At 44.8% G+C, this 23,281-nt stretch overlaps 1 protein-coding gene and 2 non-coding genes across 4 annotated transcripts in view; 1 reads left to right on the top strand and 2 right to left on the bottom strand.

Moving 5' to 3' along the window:
• The window catches only part of LOC121577037 (furin), a 199,419-nt gene that overhangs the window by 133,686 nt on the left and 42,452 nt on the right, over positions 1–23,281 (top strand). The window lies entirely within an intron of this gene.
• On the bottom strand, positions 22,612–22,675 carry LOC121577481. The gene has a single exon (XR_006002632.1). It is a non-coding gene; the product is annotated as a small nucleolar RNA SNORD29 (small nucleolar RNA).
• Positions 23,024–23,087, bottom strand: LOC121577482. The gene has a single exon (XR_006002633.1). It is a non-coding gene; the product is annotated as a small nucleolar RNA SNORD29 (small nucleolar RNA).

Consider the following 23,281-nt stretch of genomic DNA (forward strand, 5'->3'; position numbering starts at 1 on the left):
GTCCCAAAGGATTGGGCTCAGGAGGAACGCCAAGTAACTGTTTGAGCAGCGACCTGGCCACTAGCTTCCTCGCGGCTCAGTTAAGCCTAGCAAAAAATTACCTAATACTTTTAGCAGGCCCCTGGATCCAGCCCCATTCACTCACATCGCCACAGCACATACAGTGAGGGAAAAAAGTATTTGATCCCCTGCTGATTTTGTACGTTTGCCCACTGACAAAGAAATGATCCGTCTATAATTCTAATGGTAGGTTTATTTGAACAGTGAGAGACAGAATAACAACAAAAAAATCCAGAAAAACGCATGTCAAAATTTTTCTAAATTGATTTACATTTTAATGAGGGAAATAAGTATTTGACCCCTCTGCAAAACATGACTTAGTACTTGGTGGCAAAACCCTTGTTGGCAATCACAGATGTCAGACGTTTCTTGTAGTTGGCCACTAGGTTTGCACACATCTCAGGAGGGATTTTGTCAGACTCCTCTTTGCAGATCTTCTCCAAGTCATTAAGGTTTCAAGGCTGACGTTTGGCAACTCAAACCTTCAGCTCCCTCCACAGATTTTCTATGGGATTAAGGTCTGGAGACTGGCTAGGCCACCATCATTTACATTTACATTTACGTCATTTAGCAGACGCTCTTATCCAGAGCGACTTACAAGTTGGTGCATTCACCCTATAACTAGTGGGATAACCACTTCACAATTGTTTTTTTGTATTTTTTTGTATTTTTATTTTTATTTTTAATTAGGGGGGGGGGGGCAAGTGCCTGGATTAGGACCTGTGCCGCTTCCTGTGTAAGGCAGGGTCGTACTCTCCGAATGTTGTAGAGCATGAACCTGCAGGATCGGGTCACCGCCTTGATGTTAGCGGAGAACGACAGGGTGTTGTCCAGGGTCACGCCAAGGCTCTTCGCACTCTGGGAGGAGGACACAACGGAGTTGTCAACCGTGATGGCGAGATCATGGAACGGGCAGTCCTTCCCCGGGAGGAAGAGCAGCTCCGTCTTGCCAAGGTTCAGCTTGAGGTGGTGATCCGTCATCCATACTGATATGTCTGCCAGACATGCAGAGATGCGATTCGCCACCTGGTTATCAGAAGGGGGAAAGGAGAAGATTAGTTGTGTATCGTCAGTGTAGCAATGATAGGAGAGGCCATGTGAGGATATGACAGAGCCAAGTGACTTGGTGTATAGGGAGAATAGGAGAGGGCCTAGAACTGAGCCCTGGGGGACACCAGTGGTGAGAGCACGTGGTGCGGAGACAGCTTCTCGCCACGCCACTTGCTAGGAGCGACCGGTCAGGTAGGACGCAATCCAGGAGTGAGCCGCGCCGGAGATGCCCAGCTCGGAGAGGGTGGAGAGGAGGATCTGATGGTTCACAGTATCAAAGGCAGCAGACAGGTCTAGAAGGACAAGATCAGAGGAGAGAGAGTTAGCTTTAGCAGTGCGGAGAGCCTCCGTGACACAGAGAAGAGCAGTCTCAGTTGAATGACCAGTCCTGAAACCTGACTGGTTTGGATCAAGAAGGTCATTCTGAGAGAGATAGCAAGAGAGTTGGCTAAAGACGGCACGCTCAATGGTTTTGGAAAGAAAAGAAAGAAGGGATACTGGTCTGTAGTTGTTGACATCAGTGGGATCGAGTGTTGGTTTTTTGAGAAGGGGTGCAACTCTCGCTCTCTTGAAGACGGAAGGGACATAGCCAGCGGTCAAGGATGAGTTGATCAGCGAGGTGAGGTAGGGGAGAAGGTCACCGGAGATGGTCTGGAGAAGAGAGGAGGGAATGGGGTCAAGCGGTCAGGTTGTTGGGCGGCCTGCAGTCACAAGTCGCAAGATTTTATCTGGAGAGAGAGGGGAGAAAGAAGTTAAAGCATAGGGTAGGGCAGTTCAGGACCTTAATGTGCTTCTTCTTGAGCCACTCCTTTGTTGCCTTGGCCATGTATTATGGGTCATTGTCATGCTGGAATACCCATCCACGACCCATTTTCAATGCCCTGGCTGAGGGAAGGAGGTTCTCACCCAAGATTTGACAGTACATGGCCCCGTCCATCGTCCCTTTGATGCGGTGAAGTTGTCCTGTCCCCTTAGCAGAAAAACACCCCCAAAGCATAATGTTTCCACCTCCGTGTTTGACGGTGGGGATGGTGTTCTTGGGGTCATAGGCAGCATTCCTCCTCCTCCAAACACGGCGAGTTGAGTTGATGCCAAAGAGCTCAATTTTGGTCTCATCTGACCACAACACTTTCACCCAGTTCTCCTCTGAATCATTCAGATGTTCATTGGCAAACTTCAGACGGGCCTGTATATGTGCTTTCTTGAGCAGGGGGACCTTGCGGGCACTGCAGGATTTCAGTCCTTCACGGTGTAGTGTGTTACCAATTGTTTTCTTGGTGACTATGGTCCCAGCTGCCTTGAGATCATTGACAAGATCCTCCCGTGTAGTTCTGGGCTGATTCCTCACTGTTCTCATGATTATTGTAACTCCACGAGGTGAGATCTTGCATGGAGCCCCAGGCCGAGGGAGATTGACAGTTCTTTTGTGTTTCTTCCATTTGCGAATAATCGCACCAACTGTTGTCGCCTTCTCACCAAGCTGCTTGGCGATGGTCTTATAGCCCATTCCAGCCTTGTGTAGGTCTACAATCTTGTCCCTGACATCCTTGGAGAGCTCTTTGGTCTTGGCCATGGTGGAGAGTTTGGAATCTGATTGATTGATTGCTTCTGTGGACAGGTGTCTTTTATACAGGTAACAAGCTGAGATTAGGAGCACTCCCTTTAAGAGTGTGCTCCTAATCTCTGCTCATTACCTGTATAAAAGACACCTGGGAGCCAGAAATCTTTCTGATTGAGAGGGGGTCAAATACTTATTTCCCTCATTAAAATGCAAATCAATTTATAACATTTTTGACATGCGTTTTTCTGGATTTTTTTGTTGTTATTCTGTCTCTCACTGTTCAAATAAACCTACCATTAAAATGATAGACTGAGCATTTCTTTGTCAGTGGGCAAACGTACAAAATCAGCAGGGGATCAAATACTTTTTTCCCTCACTGTATACCCCACAGCCAACAGCACCACTACAGCAGGCAGCAGCAGAGCACAAATCCAAGTTAGGCAAACAGCGCTCTGGCATCAGTCATACACTATAATACACTCCATGACCAAAAGTATGTGGACACCTGCCCATCGAACATCTCATTCTAAAATCATGAGCATTAATATGGAGTCGTTCCCCCCTTTGCTGCTCCACTCTTCTGGGAAGGCTTTCTACTAGATGTTGGAACATTGCTGCGGAGACTTCCATTAAGCGACAAGAGCATTAGTGAGGTCGGGCACTGATGTTGGGCGATTAGACCTGGCTCACAGTCGGCGTTCCAGTTTATCCCAAAGGTGTTCGATGGGGTTGAGGTCAGGGATCTGTGCAGGCCAGTCAACTTCTTCCACACTGATCTCGACAAACCATTTCTGTATGGACCTTGCTTTGTTCACGGAGGCATTGTCATGCTGAAACAGGAAAGGGCCTTCCCCAAACTGTTGCCACAAAGTTGGAAGCACAGAATCGTCTAGAATGTCATTGTATGCTGTAGCGTTAAGATTTCCCTTAACTGGAACTAAGGGGCCTAGCCCGAACCATGAAAAACAGCCCCAGACCATTATTCCTCCTCCATCAAACTTTACAGTTGGACCTATGCGTTGGGGCAGGTAGCGTTCTCCTGGCATCCGCCAAACCCAGATTTGTCCGTCGGACTGCCAGATGGTGAAGTGTGATTCATCACTCCAGAGAACGCGTTTCCACTGCTCCAGAGTCCAATGGCAGCGAGCTTTACACCACTCCAGCCGACGTTTGGCATTGTGCATGATGATCTTAGGCTTGTGTGCGGCTGCTCGGCCATGGAAACCCATTTCATGAAGCTCCCGACAAACAGTTATTGTGCTGACGTTGCTTCCAGAGACAGTTTGGAACTCAGTATTGAGTGTTGCAACCGAGGACAGACAATTTTTACGCGCTACACGCTTCAGCACTCGCCGGTCCCGTTCTGTGAGCTTGTGTGGCCTACCACTTCGCGGCTGAGCTGTTGTTGCTCCTAGACATTTCCACTTCACAATAACAGCACTTACAGTTGACCGGGGCAGCTCTAGCAGGGTAGACATTTGACAAACTGACTTGTTGGAAAGGTGGCATGCTATGACGGTGCCACGTTGAAAGTCACTAAGCTCTTCAGGAAGGCCATTCTACTGCCAGTGTTTGTCTATGGAGATTGCATGGCTGTGTGATCGATTTGATACAGCTGTCAGCAATGGGTGTGGCTGAAATAGCCAAATCCACTCATTTGAAGGGGTGTCCACATACTTTTGTATATATAGTGTATCTGAACATGCACCGTGCATATTTCAGACCTTTTTGTCTGGGTGTCTAAAATCAGAACGTTCTTTGCTGAAGAGACTAAACAATAGCCCAAAATGGCCACATACCATTCTGATGTAAAAGGACAAGGCAACCAATAGGCTGAAAGAGATTGTATAAGCCTGAAGGAGAGAGAGATAAAACAAATATTCCCTCTCTCAGTCCCCCTCCATCCCTCAGAAAAAAATAAAGAGAGCCCTGTAGATAGTGTTTAGGTTACCTTTTTTTGTCTGCCAGGTACTACTGCAGGGGTGGCCTTCCAACCCTCCTCCTGGAGAGCTACTTGGGATTGCAAGCTTCTGGGTTTACACTGAGGAGTGGAGGCTGCATGATCAATGCAGCACCTTACAATTGGTCTTCTCACATATTTAACAGCTAACAGGGAGTAACTGGGGGACAAAACCCTTCCTTTCTGTCTGCTTCAGTCTTATAGGTAATGTAGAAGGTTGTTCAGTTAACCCCATGGCTTAGGAGTAGGGTACAGCAGGTACTGTTCAGGGAAGGTGTTATTTTCCGGGAACACAGACTCACACCAACTTTGACTTGACAGTCTTGCCCTACTCCTATGCCATGTTCTCTGTGACACTTTAACAAGTGCATTTAGGAGAGAGAAAGAGAGAGAAGAGAGAGTGGGTCAATAAAGTGCCTCTAAAATCATTTCTTGTGATTTTTGTTTTGACCAATTTAGAATTAAGATGTCATCTGGTCATCAGACCCACACTCCTGGGCCACTTCCACATATTAATCTGTCGTCTGTCTCATCTGAAAGGGGTCCAGTTCAATTACACTCTGTAATCACGCAGCATCTGTGTATTTGTCTGTGTGTCTGGTAAATGTGGATGGCTCCTCTCAAGCAGCCCAGGTTTAAAAATGTGAAAGTGCCTCCGGGCCTAACGCCTAACGTTCTTGACCACTATGAGTGTGGTGGACACGCTCCCTCCCCGCTTACACATATTTGGCCAAATTATGATTGTGCTAAGATACCCACTGCCACAAATACCATTTTGAGATCCTATGGATGAAACTATGATCTCACCGGCAGCCAAAGATAATAAAAACACGGGCCCAGCCAGACTGTTGCCTCCTGGTTACTGTGCTGCTTGTTGTCTGGGATTGGACCAGTATAGACAGACTCAGGGTTAGCAGGGCTGCTCTCTCTCTCTCTTGATGGTGATTAAAACCATGTAGCATGGTGTGCCTTAGAATCCCCCCATCTCTTTAAATTCAATCTGACACTCTGAGAAAGGAATGTGAGACAGGGTTTCTGTCTATGGCAGGGATCAAAATGTGGGTTTCATGGTCAGCAGCCAGAGGGATATACTGTGTGTGTGATATGTGCTAGTGTGCATGATTTTAGGCATGTTTATGAGTTAACTGTCACATTCAGTGTGTGCGTTCGTGCGTGGGTGTGTGTGATTGTGCACGTTGACAAATTGACTGTTCTATTCAAAGCTATTCATGGATTGGCTGATAAACATGTTACCAAAGCAACACAACAAACAAGCACAACCTCTTAATTGCTAAGATTTAACTTTAATTGATTATTTCTGTTCACGGATGATGTACGACATGTTAGCATATGCTGTGCATGGCATATTGAGGGAAGGGCAGAGCTGTCAGTGAAGAATAGCCATTGTCATGACAGTGTCATTGCTTATTTATAAATCACTCTAATCCAACGTGTGACAGCCGAGGTCAAGTGATAAACGATGTGTAGAAAACATTCTTTAACATCAGCCATTTTTTTCTCTACTTTCCAAGCCTTTGTCACAAGTTTTCTTGAGCTGTGCAAAACTTTTCTGTGTCGATTAGTATGAATTGTGAAAGTGTCTTGTGTTGCGTTTTTTCTAATACATTATGGGTAAATAGCAGCTGGGTAATGTAATGTCTTACAGAGCCGTTCTCCAGTGTAATCCGCCTCTCAGCTGGAGAGAGAGCTCCAACCCTTTTTCCTCTGACTCACCAGAAAGGTGCTGTGTGCTAGGGTTTAATAGCAGGAACCGGGTTACCGAGATTTACAGAGATTTCCTGCCCAAACCCACTCCCATTTCCCGGGATAAATAACTGCGCGAAAAAACTAAATTATAATAAATTATTTATATGAACAGCATGACGTGAAATGGAACTGTTAAATTATATGCAATGTCTAAATCTGGCGTCTCTACGGCCTTCTCTCTGCTATCTGCATGATCAATCATCAACGCTCAGGGTGGGAACAGGAAGCGCATCTCATTATGGAGTGCAGTTCACAATGCATGTACAGTATCATGTCATCAGCTGGTAACTTGTTTTTTGTGATAGGTGCTTTACATTTGCTGCAGCCTATGCTGGAGTAATAGGACTGAATGCGCGTCTAATTTACACATCTCCATCTGGCTTTCGGGGGTCACCTTATTTTGTTATTGTAAAGAAATTGCAGCTGCAGAGTTTTAAAACAGCCTATCACTCGAATATCGTTGCTTTAAATCAGTACGCACACGAGCACTCTGTCTTTTTCTCTCCATCAATTCCATTGAAATTGAATGCAAAATAAATCATCCTGTTCAAGATTGATATACAGGTAACTGCCAAAATAAAGGAAACACTTGAGTAAATGAGGGATACAAAGTATATTGAAAGCAGGTGCTTCTACACAAGTATGGTTCCTGAATTAATGAAGCATTTAACATCCTATCATGCTTAGGGTAATGTATAAAAATGCCCAGTTGCCCATTGTTTTGGCTACCACGGCTAGAAGAAGAGATCTTAGTCACTTTGAAAGAGGCGTGTGTGTGTGTGTCAATTGAACACTTACTGTATGGGAGATTCTGGAGAGGCGCCTGGGACAGCATTTTCCACCACCATCAACAAAACACCAAATAATGGAATTTCTCGTGGAAGAATGGTGTCGCATCCCTCGAATAGAGTTCCAGACACTTGTCGAATCTATGCCAATGCGCATTGAAGCTGTTCTGGTGGCTAAGGGTGGCCCAATGCCCTATAAAGATACTTTATGTTGGTGTTTTCTTTATTTTGGCAGCCTTCAGAAAGTATTCACACCCCTTGACTTTTTCCACATTTTGTTGTGTTACAACCTGAATTTAAAATTGATTAAATTGAGAGTTTTTTTGTCACTGGCCTACACACTATACCCCATAATGTCAAAGTGGAGTTATGTTTTTTGAAATTTTTACAAATTAATTCAAAATGAAAAGTTTAAATGTCTTGAGTCAATAAGTATTCAACCCCTTTGTTATGGCAAGCCTAAATAAGTTCAGGAGTAAAAATGTGCTTAACAAGTCACATAATAAGTTGCATGGACTCACTCTGTGTGCAATAAAAGTGTTTAACGAGATATCTTAATGACTATCTCATCTCTGTGGGATGCTGGCCCATGTTGACTCAAATGCTTCCCACAGTTGTGTCAAGTTGGCTGGATGTCCTTTAGTTGGTGGACCATTCTTGATACACACGGGAAACTGTTGAGCGTGAAAAACCCAGCAGCGTTGCAGTTCTTGACACAAACCGGTGCGCCTGGCACCTACTATCATACCCTGTTCAAAGGCACTTCAATATTTTGTCTTGCCCATTCACTTTCTGAATGCACACATACACAAGAGGGATTCAAGAGGCAAGCTTGCTCTTGTTTTCTGAATGTTAAAAACAGCAGTCAAAAGAACTCGAGTGGAGTTTGAAAGAAGACCCATAACCATTCAATCTTCATGAAGAGAAGCGAAAGCCTCCTGCATCTTATTCTAGTCCTATATTATTCAAGCGTGCCATTACAATTATGAAGATAAGGACAACAAAACGTATTTCCTTTAACTGTTGGAAGCGAGGAAGGAATAAAGCAACAATAAAGAGGGAAGGAGAACGTAATACGCACGTCGCACAACATTGTGAAATATTAGGAAAGATATATGCGTCCGCCTACTAATTATAAAAGAGGCTCTATTATATTTCAAAATGTAAATCTAATTCGCTAGCCTATAATTGTAACTTGCATCAGCATTGCATGTTCTCTCTAGCTTCATGGTTTGAGCGAGGTGTGTAATTCCAGTCCATATAATACAGTATAATACAATCCATGATATAAAATAAAGCTTAGATGAATAAAATAAATAAATTATACCATGGCATTGTTGAATACTCATTTCTGATTGGCTTGAAGGGCATTCTAGAGCGTGCGTTATTTAATTATTATCCCTTGCTTTCTAGCTAGCCAACTATGGCTAACTTACAGTCACGTCAAACAGTGCAGCCAGAATAACAACAATATTTGCATTTGTTTAAGCTGTTTTCTAGTGACATTTATTTGGAAACATCCATAACAATGAGCTAATGAGGCGCGATTTACCTAGCATAAAACATTTTCTCTCTCGTCAGGACACTGTTGTTTAGAGGAGCTAAACAAAAAACCCAGCTAACACAATCACTTCAAACTGAAGCTGGAAAGACTGCAAACTAGCTGCACTTTGTTTCATTAAACCTTGTTTCAACTGACATTTCTTTGTATATATCCGTAAAAATTATACCAGCTGATTCATGATATCGACTGGCTGAGAAACGCTGCCTGCCTGTCTGTCTCGTCCTGACTCCTGACACGTTCATTACTATGGGACAGCTGGAGATAAAATTTGAATATTGAAACAATGTTGCAAATGTTGGAGAGATAGACAGCAAGGTTTATACAAACCTCCGCTGTTGAAAACTAAATGTTAGTCTAAAAGAAATGTGAGATAATGTCTAGATGTTTTTTATAGTGGAGATCAATTTTGTAAATTGTCTGGCTGGGCTGATGAGACAGTGGATTGCGCAGTCAGATGGAACAGAGTAAATAGGCATTTTAACGTCATAGATTTAGCTGGTGGTAACTTGTGGAATAGACACCAGCTGGAATGTGGTTTTAACCAATCAGCATTCAGGATTAGACCCACCCGTTGTATAATTCCCTATAACACACGGTATATTTGCACGGTAGAATTCGGTGGCCATAGTTCATTCTTATGTGTTCTATGTTTGAGCTGCTTTTGAAAGCAAAAGTAAAATTGAAAACATTATTGGCATTGTTGAATTCGATTTTCAGAATAGCAAGCTAGGACAGATGGTTTGGTTAACTAAACTAGCAAGTCTGTTTGTTTGCTTACCAAGGCAACTACTGTCACTATCTAGTAAACTTGCTAGCGACTTCAGTGGATGTTGAACACATTTCTACCTGCAAATGAGCACATTTCTAGCAGTAAATGTGCTAAATTATAGCCATGGTATAAAAGGGATAATCAGCTCGGGGCTCTATGCGTTCTCTGGAAGGTGAGTTCCAATCCACTAGCGCGTCATGGAACACACCTTCCACGTTGTTCATTATTTTCCTGTGAACGCATAGCCTCTCGTTGATTATCCCTTACGTAATACCGTCCACAATTAAAAAAATTACCATACATTTATTTTAAGAGAGCATACATCTATGGGCTTTTATGTTTTTTTGTTGTGCGTAATGTGCAGTAGCCTATAGCATAATACTGTATACTGTATGTATTGGATAATGGCACAATCATTTGGGCTTGGGTCCTTGGGCTCATAAAATGTATTTAATGTAGGGCTCATCTGGTTCAGGTAGCGTCAGGCTTGAATCTTCATGCCGATCAAAGCTCTTATCATATCCGCAAATATTGATATGCTTCATATGCTTTAGAATGACACTTCCGGTTTTGGCGGGAAATACCGGGTTATTCTTGGGATGGAACATTTGTAAAATACCAGGAAAATATTCAACCCTAGTATGTATTTACTCATTCCTCCAACAACAATAATTGGTGCTCCCTGAGTTTCCTATTACGTGGACACAGCACGTCCAGGGGATGAATCTTAATCAGGAAGAGATCTTATGACCAATGTAATGACCTATGTGAAATGTCAATGCCAGCTGTTCCTTCAGATTGCATTCTGATCACATTGGACCAGGGCCTGAAACAGGGGCAGGTTGCAGAAGAACACATCCATTTGAATGATCAAACAGTAATGATCTCATTTTTCAGCTGACTGACTATTGCCCTGAGCGACTAAAGTCGTTAAAAGCTAGACTAGGTTTTTTATTATTACCGTCTTATATGAAGAAGGGTAGGTACTAGGTACACTACATGATCAAAAGTATGTGGACATCTGCTCGTCGAACATCTCATTCCAAAATCATGGCCACTAATATGGAATTGCTCACCCCTTTGCTGCTATAATAGCCTCCACTCTTCTGCGAAGGCTTTCCACTAGATGTTGGAACATTGCTGCAGGGACTTGCTTCCATTCAGCCACAAGAGCATTAGTGAGGTTGGGCACTGGTGTTGGGCGATTAGGCCTGGCTCGCAGTCTGCATTTCAATTCATTCCAAAGGTGTTCAATGGGGTTGAGGTCAGGGCTCTGTGCAGGCCAGTCAAGTTCTTCCACACCGATCTCGACAAACCATTTCTGTATGGACCTCGCTTTGTGCACGGGGGCATTGTCATGCTGAAACAGGAAAGGGCCTTCCCCAAACCTTTGCCACAAATTTGGAAGCACAGAATCGTTCAGATCCCATCAGTTTTCAATAGGCTAGGCCTATTTCTCAACTTTCCTAATATTAAGCACATTGCTACTCTTTACAACAGGAGTATAGCCTACCTGGCTGGCATGAAAATGAATTACGGGAAAAGTGTCCTCCATTCGCTATTTAAGTGCATAGATGACATAGATTCCGCTGCCCCTGTTTCGAGACAGGTGGATGATAATGGTCCATTCTAAATCAAAACAAATTTCAAACATATATTATTTAGAATATGTAAAGACAAGATTAAATCAAGAATAGTGTGATGGGTGACAATATTAGCATGTCGCTTATGAATTATATATTATCAGTTGTGAATGATGCCCAGCTTAAGGCAAGAAACAGCACATGCTTTTTTTTGTGCCACTTTTTCAATTCATAGTTGCACACCTCGTGTAGCCTAACCTAGGCCTATATGTTTTGATAAGGTTCGTATCACAACTAAAGTGACCAAATAACTTCTTAAAATTAAGCAGATTAATCCGCTTTACAACAGGTGTAGCCGCCCAACTGGCATAGGGTACTAGGGGGTAACTAGCCCCCCAGCTCTCTTCAGGTCATTGACCAGGTCCTGCCGTGTAGTTCTGGGCTGATCCCTCACCTTCCTCATGATCATTGATGCCCCACGAGGTGAGATCTTGCATGGAGCCCCAGACCGAGGGTGATTGACCGTAATCTTGAACTTCTTCCATTTTCTAATAATTGCGCCAACAGTTGTTGCCTTCTCACCAAGCTGCTTGCCTATTGTCCTGTAGCCCATCTCAGCCTTGTGCAGGTCTACAATTTTATCCCTGATGTCCTTACACAGCTCTCTGGTCTTGGCCATTGTGGAGAGGTTGGAGTCTGTTTGATTGAGTGTGTGGACAGGTGTCTTTTATACAGGTAACGAGTTCAAACAGGTGCAGTTAATACAGGTAATGAGTGGAGAACAGGAGGTCTTCTTAAAGAAAAACTAACAGGTCTGTGAGAGCCGGAATTCTTACTGGTTGGCAGGTGATCAAATACAATACAGTTGAAGGGTACCTATGATAAAAATGACAGACCTCTACATGCTTTGTAAGTAGGAAAACCTGCAAAATCGGCAGTGTATCAAATACTTGTTCTCCCCACTGTACATCCACAGGTACACCTCCAATTGACTCAAATGATGTCAATTAGCCTATCAGAAGCTTCTAAAGCCATGACCAGGCGGTGATACAGCCTGACAGGATGCTCTCAATTGTGCATCTGTAAAAGTTTGTGAGGGTTTTAGGTGCCAAGCCAAATTTCTTCAGCCTCCTGAGGTTGAAGAGGCTCTGTTGCGCCTTCTTCACCACACTGTCTGCGTGGGTGGACCATTTCAGTTTGTCAGTGATGTGTACGCCAAGGAACTTGAAGCTTTCCACCTTCTCCACTGAGGTCCCGTCGATGTGGATAGGGGGGTGCACCCTCTGCTGTTTCCTGAAGTCCACGATCATCTCCTTTGTTTTGTTGACGTTGAGTTAGAGGTTATTTTCCTGGCACCACACTCCCAGAGCACTCACCTCCTCCCTGTAGGCTGTCTCGTCATTGTTGGTAATCAAGCGTACTACTGTTGTGTCGTCTGCAAACTTGATGATTGCGTTGGAGGCGTGCTTGGCCACGCAGTCATGGGTGAACAGGGAGTACAGGATGGGGCTGAGCACGCACCCTTGTGGGGCCCCAGTGTTGAGGATCAGCGAAGTGGAGATGTTGTTTCCTACCTTCACCACCTGGGGGCGGCCCGTCAGGAAGTCCAGGACCAAGTTGCACAGTGCGGGGTTCAGACCCAGGGCCTCGAGCTTAATGATGAGCTTGGAGGGTACTATGGTGTTGAATGCTGAGCTATAGTCAATGAACAGCATTCTTACATAGGTATTCCTCTTGTCCAGATGGGATAGGGCAGTGTGCGGTGTGATGGCGATTGCATCGTCTGTGGATCTATTGGGGCGGTAAGCAAATTGAAGTGAGTTTAGGGTGACAGGTAAGGTAGTCCCCTGTAGCTCAGTTGGTAGAGCATGGCGCTTGCAACGCCAGGGTTGTGGGTTCGTTTCCCACGGGGGGCCAGTATGAAAATGTATGCACTCACTAACTGTAAGTCGCTCTGGATAAGAGCGTCTGCTAAATGACTAAAATGTAAATGTAGATATGATCCTTGACTAGCATTTCATGATGACAGAGGTGAGTGCTACGGGGCGATAGTCATTTAGTTCCGTTACTTTTGCTTTCTTGGGTACAGGAACAATGGTGGCCATCTTGAAGCATGTGGTGACAGCAGACTGGGATAGGGAGAGATTGAATATGTCCATAAACACACCAGCCAGCCGGTCTGCGCATGCTCTGAGGACGCGGCTATTGATGCCGTCTGGGCCTGCAGCCTTGCGGGGGTTAACATGCTTAAATGTCTTACTCACTTCGGCCACAGAGAAGGAGAGCCCACAGTCCTTGGTAGTGGGCCACGTCGGTGGCACTGTGTTATCCTCAAAGCGGGCGAAGAAGGTGTTTAGCTTGTCCGGAAGCAAGACGTTGGTGTCGGCGATGTTGCTGGTTTTCCTTTTGTAGTCCGTGATTGTCTGTAGACCCTACCACATACGTCTCGTGTCTGAGCCGTTGAATTGCGACTCAACTTTGTCTCTATACTGATGTTTTGCCAGTTTAATTGCCTTGTGGAGTGAGTAGCTACACTGTTTGTATTCTGCCATATTCCCAGTCACCTTGCCATGGTTAAATGCAGTTGTTCGCACTTTCAGTTTTGCGCGAATGCTGCCATCTATCCACGGTTTCTGGTTAGGGTAGGTTTTAATTGTGACAGTAGGCACAACCTCTCCTATACGCTTCCTGATAAACTCAGTCACCGTTTCAGTGTACTCATCTAAATTATTTTCGCAATCTACCCGAAACATATCCCAGTCCACGTGATCAAAACAATCTTGAAGCGTGGATTCCGATTGGTCAGACGAGTGTTGAATAGTCCTTAGCACGGGTACTTCCTGTTTTAGTTTCTGACTATAGGAAGGGAGGAGCAAAAAATTAGATCAACATACCACAAAATCATTTTTGGGAAATATCTCCAAAAGTTGGGATGACACAGAGGACATTTTTTGTTGAGCAGTGGCAGCCAGGGAAAGTGTTGGGAAAATAATTTGGTGACATCTTGTGGTCTTATTGTGAATTACAGTGGGGCAGTAACCCCAGGGGGCTAGTTACCCCCTAGTACCCATCTGCAACGTGTGAGTTTGAAGTTTGGGGAAGATCATTTTCACCATAAAAATGCACCTTTATAATAAAAGCATTACATGCATAATCACATTTGTGGTCACTTTTGAGAATGGTGTTTTCCTGCTAATGGAACATTTGCGCTTATAGCCCACTGCCATGTGCGCATTGCTGTGCCTATAATTTAGAGAAATAGCCTAATAGTTATTAAAATTTTAAGCTAAAAACAGCTTTTTTTTATGCTAGTGGTTGTATTGATTTGGGATCTATCGCATCCCACAACTGTTCCAGACTGTGTTTGGAATATTTATTTCTCGCACAGAATAGAATAGGTCAACTTTTGTACTATGGGGGATAGTAGATTGACATAGGCTACTGATTTTGCAATATCTTCAATATGTGCCTCGGAATTGGATAAGGACGCGTACAGTTGCGTCCCCAGTGTGTCTGTCTTCACTTGTATCCTGTGAGAAAGACCTGATCACGTGATGGAGAGCCATGTGAGTGAGAGGTGCTTCGGCACACAGCCGGGAGACTGGAATAATACATATTTTTTTGTCATTTACCAGCCCAAGGGCACAATGGCCACTGGCCACAAAATACATGGATTTTTTTAGGGGGCATTATGGCCACACAAAGGGGATGCAACCAGGAAATTCGAGGCATTATCAAGTGCTTGTCAAATTGGGAATGAGAGACTGAAGAAGTGTGTACAGCCTGCACAAAAAAACAAAGCAGAGCTCATGCCTTTCATGCAACTTTTTTCAAATCATCATTAGAGTCGCATCATGCAGCCTAAGAATGTATTAAAAATCAAAACATAGCCCAACATTTGTATCAGAACTAACAAGTGTTTTTGTGAACGTGCGTGCATGCGTGCTTGTGTGATGCCCAACAGCATGCCAGCAGCAAGGTAGAACTGAGAGGTGTGATGAACCTGCCGTCCTCAGAACATCTGTCTCTATCTCTTTACACAAGGCAATACAGCTCATAATCATTGATGAAGGACACAGTGAATAATTCATACATATCAATAGTATCCCATATCTCTCTCTCTGATGGCATGCGTCCAGTGACCGTCCATCATAGTTTTAGACAGTGCCATGTCCTTCAGGTTTCACTTCACATTTGTTTGTAATGGGGCCTGTCTTGGGGTTATTCCAGTTTGTCAATATCTAAAAGATAAAATGAGAGACTAGGTATCTTTGTACTGCATCTCAAAGAAGGCTCTGTCACCACAGTACTGTAGAGATATGAAAGAGTACACATTACATATTCACTTCACAACACTACGTGTTAGCCTATAGCCTGGTACAGGGACGGCCTGTTCAATAGGGCGATATGGGCGACGCACTGCCAAACGGGAAAAGGAAGGGATTTTTTTCTAATCAATTATATCACGGCAACAGTAGTTATCAGTGTTCTAATCTGATCTGACTGCCACTAAATGTCAAATCAGGCTAAAGTCGTGCTTCAAATGGCCCCGCCCGTTTTTGGGGCGATTTCAGTCAGGTTGAAAATCGCCCAGAAGTCTCTCATAGCCTGTCATGTAAAATCTATTTTTTCAAATTTCAAAGCTTTCAATACATTCTCTATGGGTGTCTGTGGGCTTGCACTTACGCGCTTTCGTCATACGTGACGTAACCATGAACGTAACTAAGAAAATAGCGGCTAGCAGCGTCTCTGTTGCGACCTGCAGTGTGGCGTTATTTTATGTTTTTAATTTGTAGACTTAGTTTACAAACATTCTGCCAACCATGGATTTCCAGTGGTGGGTTTTGGACTGATCTTGTTGATCGTGTACATACCCGCTACGAACGGACTAAATAATGAAAACACTGCTGGCAGCGGAATCCAATACAGCTGGGAGACTTGGCTGGATGACAGAGTCCCGGACAGAGAAGTGGAGCCGGCCGGCTTCACCCTGGTCAGAGCGGACCGCGATCCTGGTAAGAGAGCGACTCTGTACCCCCGACATTGAACCGCTTTCTGTGTCACTGCGACCTTACTATCTGCCCCGTGAGTTCCCCCAATTGTTTGTTACCGTTGTGTACTGTTGATAATCACAAGTTTACTGGAGAACTGAGACCAAGTAGAGACTTTGGACAGGGTGGATATGGTATAATAAAGGCAGTTTATTCAGAGGTAAAGATATCTGGAATCGCGTGCACGGACCCGTTCGTCAAACTCTTAGGGAGCTATCTGAAGAGAGCCCCGAAAACATTGTGTGCAGACATTTTATACAATAAATGATGTAGGTTGAATCTAGTAGTTCTGATCTTCTGATTGGTCCTGATGAGTTGGGCGAGGTCCCCTCCACTGTTGCATTGGCTCTGAGTCGGGTTCTCTGTCTTCAAATGTTCAGCCTAAAGAGAGGGGATTTTTGTGTGTGTGTGTGTGTGTGTTTAACAGTGATGATGTGTGTGTGTGTGTGTGTTATCAGTGATGATGTGTGTGTGTGTGTGTGTGTGTGTGTGTGTGTGTCCTCAGAGCAAGAACTCGTGAGTTGGAAGAACTGAGAGACCTATGGCGTGGGTGTTGTCCTTGGCCACCTGCTGACAAGGCTGACAAGATAGGACTCTTTTGTCCATTGTTATAGGATAGGAACAGCATTGATTGAAAACAAACGCCCAACACAAAATGGGTCATGCACAAGATTTTAGTCAGACCAAGCTATAACATTATATATTTACTACGACAGTACATTCAACCAAAAGCTAATATAACAAAGGCATCAGAGATTATTTATAATCTGTCACAGAAACTGGAATCCATCTCCCCAGATCAGTCAATAAATGCTTCTGGTATTGACTTATATGCTGCCCCTGTCTTCATGTTGTTGCTGGACATATCTTTTTTAAAATGTGTGTAGGTCACCTAAATCATCAGAAAAATTGCCCCTCCTGAGAATTTTTTCAGGAGCCGCCACTGGCCTGGTATGTTGGTGGGAGTGAATTAACCAGTTTTAGAATGTGAAGACCCTGTAGAGAACTCTTGTCCTTCCACACAGATTCATTTTATTCATATTTCATTCCCATTCTCTGTGCAAAGGGGAATTGGTGGTTATAACCAAATTGGACACAAGGTATTGGTAGAGAATGTATTCATTGTCTGTTTCCTTTCCTTTCTCTGTGGTGGGGAGCGTTTGCCTGCGATTGCTTATTATAGGTTCCTCAGCGTTGTTGGCCCTCTGTGTTTTTCGTCTATTCGTTGGTGTGCTTCTTAGACTTGGGCGGTATCCAGATTTTATACGGCCATAAATTCTTCTGCCACCATGGGATTTACAGTATTACTGGCATAGCACACAAGGGGGCGATAAAAATGCAACAAAAAGCCCAGTGGGCGTCTATTACCAAAATGCTAACAAAATTAGCTAAATGCTAACAAGCGAAACGAACATAAACTAGTTGTGATGCTGCTCTGCCTTCAGAAAAGCGTGCATGTGTACATGGAGCAGAGGGGAGAAGAATGGAGGAGGGGGAAAAAACCTAGTAGGAAGCACAGGGAAAGAATGGCAGCTGTACAGATAACTTATTCAGAGCTGTTTGACTTCTGAAACAGGGTAGAAAGCCGTTATAAGATATCTGATGGCAAACATTTAGTAGTGAATTGCATACAAGTGTAATCACCTCATGTGCTTCCCACAACAGAGACTCGCCAATAGATATAGAACACCATGGACTCACCAGCTCCCGCTTTCTACCGTGCTATTTACAAACAAATAGGTGACTGGCTCAACTATTCTGGGGAACTACGGTAAGCTTCATAATGTAAAATAATGTGACTGGTGAAATGAAGAACGCAATCTGCTTTATCTCCTAATGTATTGCACAAGTTGACTGCGGCTATTAACTTTAAAAATATAGCTACAAATATTCACATTTATTGAAAAACTTAAATGAAATAGTTTGGACGGTATTACGGTATTGAAAAATCATCCCGTGGCTTTTTCCAAACACCCGTATACGGTATATCATTTACATTTACATCATTTAGCAGACACTCTTATCCAGAGCAACTCACAAATTGGTCCATTCAACTTATGATAGCCAGTGGGACAACCACTATTTATTTTTTTATTGGGGGTGGGGGAAGAAGGATTACTTTATACTATTCCAGGTATTCCTTAAAGAGGTAGGGTTTCAAGTGTCTCCGGAAGGTGGTCAGTGACTCCGCTGTCCTGGCGTCGTAGGGGAGCTTGTTCCACCATTGGGGTGCCAGAGCAGCGAATAGCTTTGACTGGGCTGAGCGGGAACTGTGCTTCCGTAGAGGTAGGGGAGCTAGCAGGCCAGAGGTGGATGAACGTAGTGCCCTCGTTTGGGTGTAGGGTCTGATCAGAGCCTGAAGGTAAGGAGGTGCCGTTCCCCTCACAATTCCGTAGGCAAGCACCATGGTCTTGTAGTAGATGCGAGCCTCAACTGGAAGCCAGTGGAGTGTGCGGAGGAGCGGGGTGACATGAGAGAACTTGGGAAGGTTGAACACCAGACGGGCTGCAGCGTTCTGGATAAGTTGTAGGGGTTTAATGGCACAGGCAGGGAGCCCAGCCAACAGCGAGTTGAAGTAATCCAGACGGGAGATGACAAGTGCCTGGATTAGGACCTGTGCCGCTTTCTGTGTAAGGTAGGGTCGTACTCTGCGAATGTTGTAGAGCATGAACCTGCAGGATCGGGTCACCGCTTTGATGTTAGCGGAGAATGACAGGGTGTTGTCCAGGGTCACGCCAAGGTTCTTTGCACTCTGGGAGGAGGACACATTGGAGTTGTCAACCGTGATGGCAAGATCATGGAGCGGGCAGTCCTTCCCTGGGAGGAAGAGCAGCTCCATCTTGCCGAGGTTCAGCTTGAGGTGGTGATCCAACATCCACACTGATATGTCTGCCAGACATGCAGAGATGCGATTCGCCACCTGGTTATCAGAAGGGGAAAGGAGAAAATGTATTGTGTGTCGTCTGCGTAGCAATGATAGGAGAGACCATGTGAGGATATGACAGAGCCAAGTGACTTGGTGTATAGAGAGAATAGGAGAGTGCCTAGAACTGAGCCCTGGGGGACACCAGTGGTGAGAGCACGTGGTGCAGAGACAGATTCTCGCCACGCCACCTGGTAGGTGCGACCTGTCAGGTAGGACGCAATCCAAGAGTGAGCAGCGCCGGAGATGCCCAACTCGGAGAGGGTGGAGAGGATCTGATGGTTCACAGTATCAAAGGCAGCGGATAGGTCTAGAAGGATAAGCAGAGGAGAGAGAGTTAGCTTTAGCAGTGCGGAGAGCCTCTGTGACACAGAGAAGAGCAGTCTCAGTTGAATGACCAGTCTTGAAACCTGACTGGTTTCGATCAAGAAGGTCATTCCGAGAGAGATAGCAGGAGAGTTGGCTAGAGACGGCACGCTCAAGAGTTTTGGAGAGAAAAGAAAGAAGGGATACTGGTCTGTAGTTGTTGATCGGAGGGATTGAGTGTAGGTTTTTTGAGGAGGGGTGCAACTCTTGCTCTCTTGAAGACAGAACGGACATGGCCAGCGGTCAAGGATGAGTTGATGAGCGAGGTGAGGTAAGGGAGAAGGTCTCCGGAAATGGTCTGGAGAAGAGAGGAGGGGATAGGGTCAAGCGGGCAGGTTGTTGGGCGGCCGGCCGTCACAAGTCGCAAGATTTCATCTGGAAAGAGAGGGGAGAAAGAAGTAAAAGCATAGGGTAGGGCAGTGTGAGCAGGACCAGCGGTGTCATTTGACTTAATAAATGAGGATCGGATGTCGTCAACCTTCTTTTCAAAATGGTTGACGAAGTCATCCACAGAGAGGGAGGAGGGAGGTGGAGGAGGAGGAAGATTCAGCTGGGAGGAGAAGGTGTCAAAGAGCTTCCTAGGGTTAGAGGCAGAGGCTTGAAATTTAGAGTGGTAGAAAGTGGCTTTAGCAACAGAAACAGAGGAAGAGAATGTAGAGAGGAGGGAGTGAAAAGATGACAGGTCCGCAGGGTGTCTAGTTTTCCTCCATTTCCGCTCGGCTGCCCGGAGCCCTCTTCTGTGAGCTCGCAATGAGTCGTCAAGCCACGGAGCAGGAGGGGAGGACCGAGCCGGCCGGGAGGATAGGGGACATAGAGAGTCAAAATATGCAGAAAGGGAGGAGAGGAGGGTTGAGGAGGCAGAATCAGGAGATCGGAGGGAGAAGGATTTAGCAGAGGGAAGAGATTATAGGATGGAAGAGGAGAGAGTAGCGGGAGAGAGAGAGCGAAGGTTGCGACGGCACTTTACCATCTGAGTAGGGGCAGAGTGAGTAGTGTTGGAGGAGAGCGAAAGAGAAAAGGATACAAAGTAGTGGTCGGAGACTTGGAGGGGAGTTGCAGTGAGATTAGTAGAAGAACAGCATCTAGTAAAGATGAGGTCAAGCGTATTGCCTGCCTTGTGAGTAGGGGGGACGGTGAGAGGGTGAGGTCAAAAGAGGAAAGGAGTGGAAAGAAGGAGGCAGAGAGAAATGAGTCAAAGGCAGACGTAGGGAGGTTAAAGCCACCCAGGACTGTGAGGCGTGAGCCATCCTCAGGAAAGGAACTTATCAAGGTGTCAAGCTCATTGATGAACTCTCCAAGGGAACCTGGAGGGCGATAAATGACAAGGATGTTAAGCTTGAATGGGCAAGTGACTGTGACAGCATGGAATTCAAATGAGGAGATAGACAGATGGGTCAGGGGAAAAAGAGAGAATGTCCACTTGGGAGAGATGAGGATTCCTGTGCCGCTGACCAGATGCTCTCGGGGTATGCGAGAACACATGGTCAGACGAGGAAAGAGCAGTAGGAGTAGCAGTGTTTTCTGTGGTAATCCATGTTTCCGTCAGCGCCAAGAAGTCGAGGGACTGGAGGGTAGCATAGGCTGAGATGAACTCTGCCTTGTTGGCCGCAGAATGGCAGTTAGGAGGCTGCCGGAGACCTGGAACTCCACGTGGGTCGTGCGCGCAGGGACCACCAGATTAGAGTGGCAGCAGCCACGCGGTGTGAAGCGTTTGTATGGCCTGTGCAGAGAGGAGAGAACAGGGATAGACAGACACATAGTTGACAGGCTACAGAAAAAGGCTACAATAATGCAAAGGAGATCGGAATGAAATGAACTAAACATCTGGGAAAGCGAGAGAGCGGGGCCTCCCTCACCTACGTTTCACTGAAACACTCAAATATAACTCTCCCAACTTCCACTTTAGAAATTATAGTTGTTGTAAACTACAGCGGTTCAATGTTTTCTAGGAATAGACTCTAACTTCGTTTATTCAGCTAGCTAAGTTGGTACAGTATTCTTCCGTGAAAACCGTCCAGGGCACCGAATCCTATGACGCCATAGCCAACTAGCATGCCAGCCTCCAATAACACGGTTTAGCACCAATACTCGGTTACAACAAACCACCAGTGTGTTAACACGCCAAACAGATCAGTTGTGTGCGTGTCCAATGTTGTGTAAAGTTTTGGGTTAGTTTTGACAGTTTGAGTCCGTCGTCAACTTATTCAGCCAGTTAGTTAGCTAGAATAGTTAGCATACTAGCTAGCCATTGCTCTCTGCCAACGAACCATCCCCTCCTCCCACGGCACAAGAGCCAAGCTAATGTTAACTAGTCACCCATGTCCCGAATTCCCTTGAACGACTCTGGTTACCAGTATGTAAAAACAAAACAAAAATAAATGCAGGTTATAACTTACCCTTAGTAGCTACTTTTATCCAGTTAAGAGCAAAGCTAGCCACTGAATCGATTCAGCCAGTTCGCGTCTGTCCCAACGGAGAGAAAGCGTCTCCAAATATTACAGCTAGGTCGTTCCAGCTATTGTTTAGTTAGCTATCCAGGTAGCAACAAGCTAGCTACATTTGAGTACAGTAGCTACTAACTACCTAAAGTTAACGCTTCAGATAATGAGGTTAGAAAAACAGCTGAATGGTAGGTAGCTAGCTGGCATAATTACAGGTACTCTTAAGCGTGAAATAACATTGGAAACAACTATCCACAGTTGCTAATAGTTACCAGTAGCTACCCGCTAGTTAGCTAGCTTTATTGGTCCAGGTAGTGGGTTAGCTAGCCTCGTGCTTCACCGGGCTCAACCGAATACAATACTTACCTACAATAATTACCTAAAATAACCTACAATAACTACCTAGATAAACTACCTACAATACCTAACTACAATACCTACCTACAATCTAAATACATGGTTAAAGCTTAGAGCAATCCAGAACATCAGCCATCAAATAAGAATTTGTTCTTAACTGACTTGCCTAGTTAAATAAAGGTTAAATAAAATAAAAATAAATACTATAGAGGGAGCCATTTGGGACAGTTTTAGAACCTCAACTTACCAGTGTGTTTGAGTTTATGTTGCAATTCCACTGACCACAGCACGCAAACCCTGTAGAATGAAAGGCATAGATTTTATTAGTGCGATGCTTAAGAAATCGAAAACGTACTGCTGCATTAGCTACAGTCACTCAGTAGTTCATGTCGTTTCACATCGGTTCAAAGTGAGCTAAGTTTGTCATCATTGGGACTGTAGCATGTTAAAGTGACTGGTTCCACCAGTTAAGAGTTCTGTCAACACTAGGCCCAAATGGCAACCCAGTCCCTAAGCAGTGCACTACTTTTGACGATACAGACTGGCCATGGTCAAAAGTAGTGCACAAGGAATAGGGTGCCATTTGGGATTCAACCACTGTACTGGTGGAAGACCAATCCTACACATAGTGGAGAATTCAGTTTGAGTTTTGGATTAAGAACTCACCAGTGAAGGTAGTGTTAATCCCTCAGGAACTTTACCCCCATGTCTGTTAATTAAGAAAATAAAGTTACTGTTTGGCTGTAAAGAATTTAAAAACATACAACTGCTGCATTAGCTACAGTCACTCAGTAGTTCATGTCGTTTCACATCGGTTCAAAGTGAGCTAAATTTGTCATCATTGGGACTGTAGCATTTACCGGTAGCCATAGCAACTAAACAGTAATGCCAAGAAGCCATCTTGTATAGTCAGCCAACCAAAAGGGGCTAGTGAAAGCGTCTGCATCCAAAGTCCAAAGTCCCACCCTATTCCCTTCATGGTGCACTATAATGGTACATTTTACATTTTAGTCATTTAGCAGACGCTCTTATCCAGAGCGA

This window comes from Coregonus clupeaformis, chromosome 11, assembly GCF_020615455.1.
Source record: "Coregonus clupeaformis isolate EN_2021a chromosome 11, ASM2061545v1, whole genome shotgun sequence".
Taxonomy (NCBI): Eukaryota; Metazoa; Chordata; class Actinopteri; order Salmoniformes; family Salmonidae; genus Coregonus; species Coregonus clupeaformis.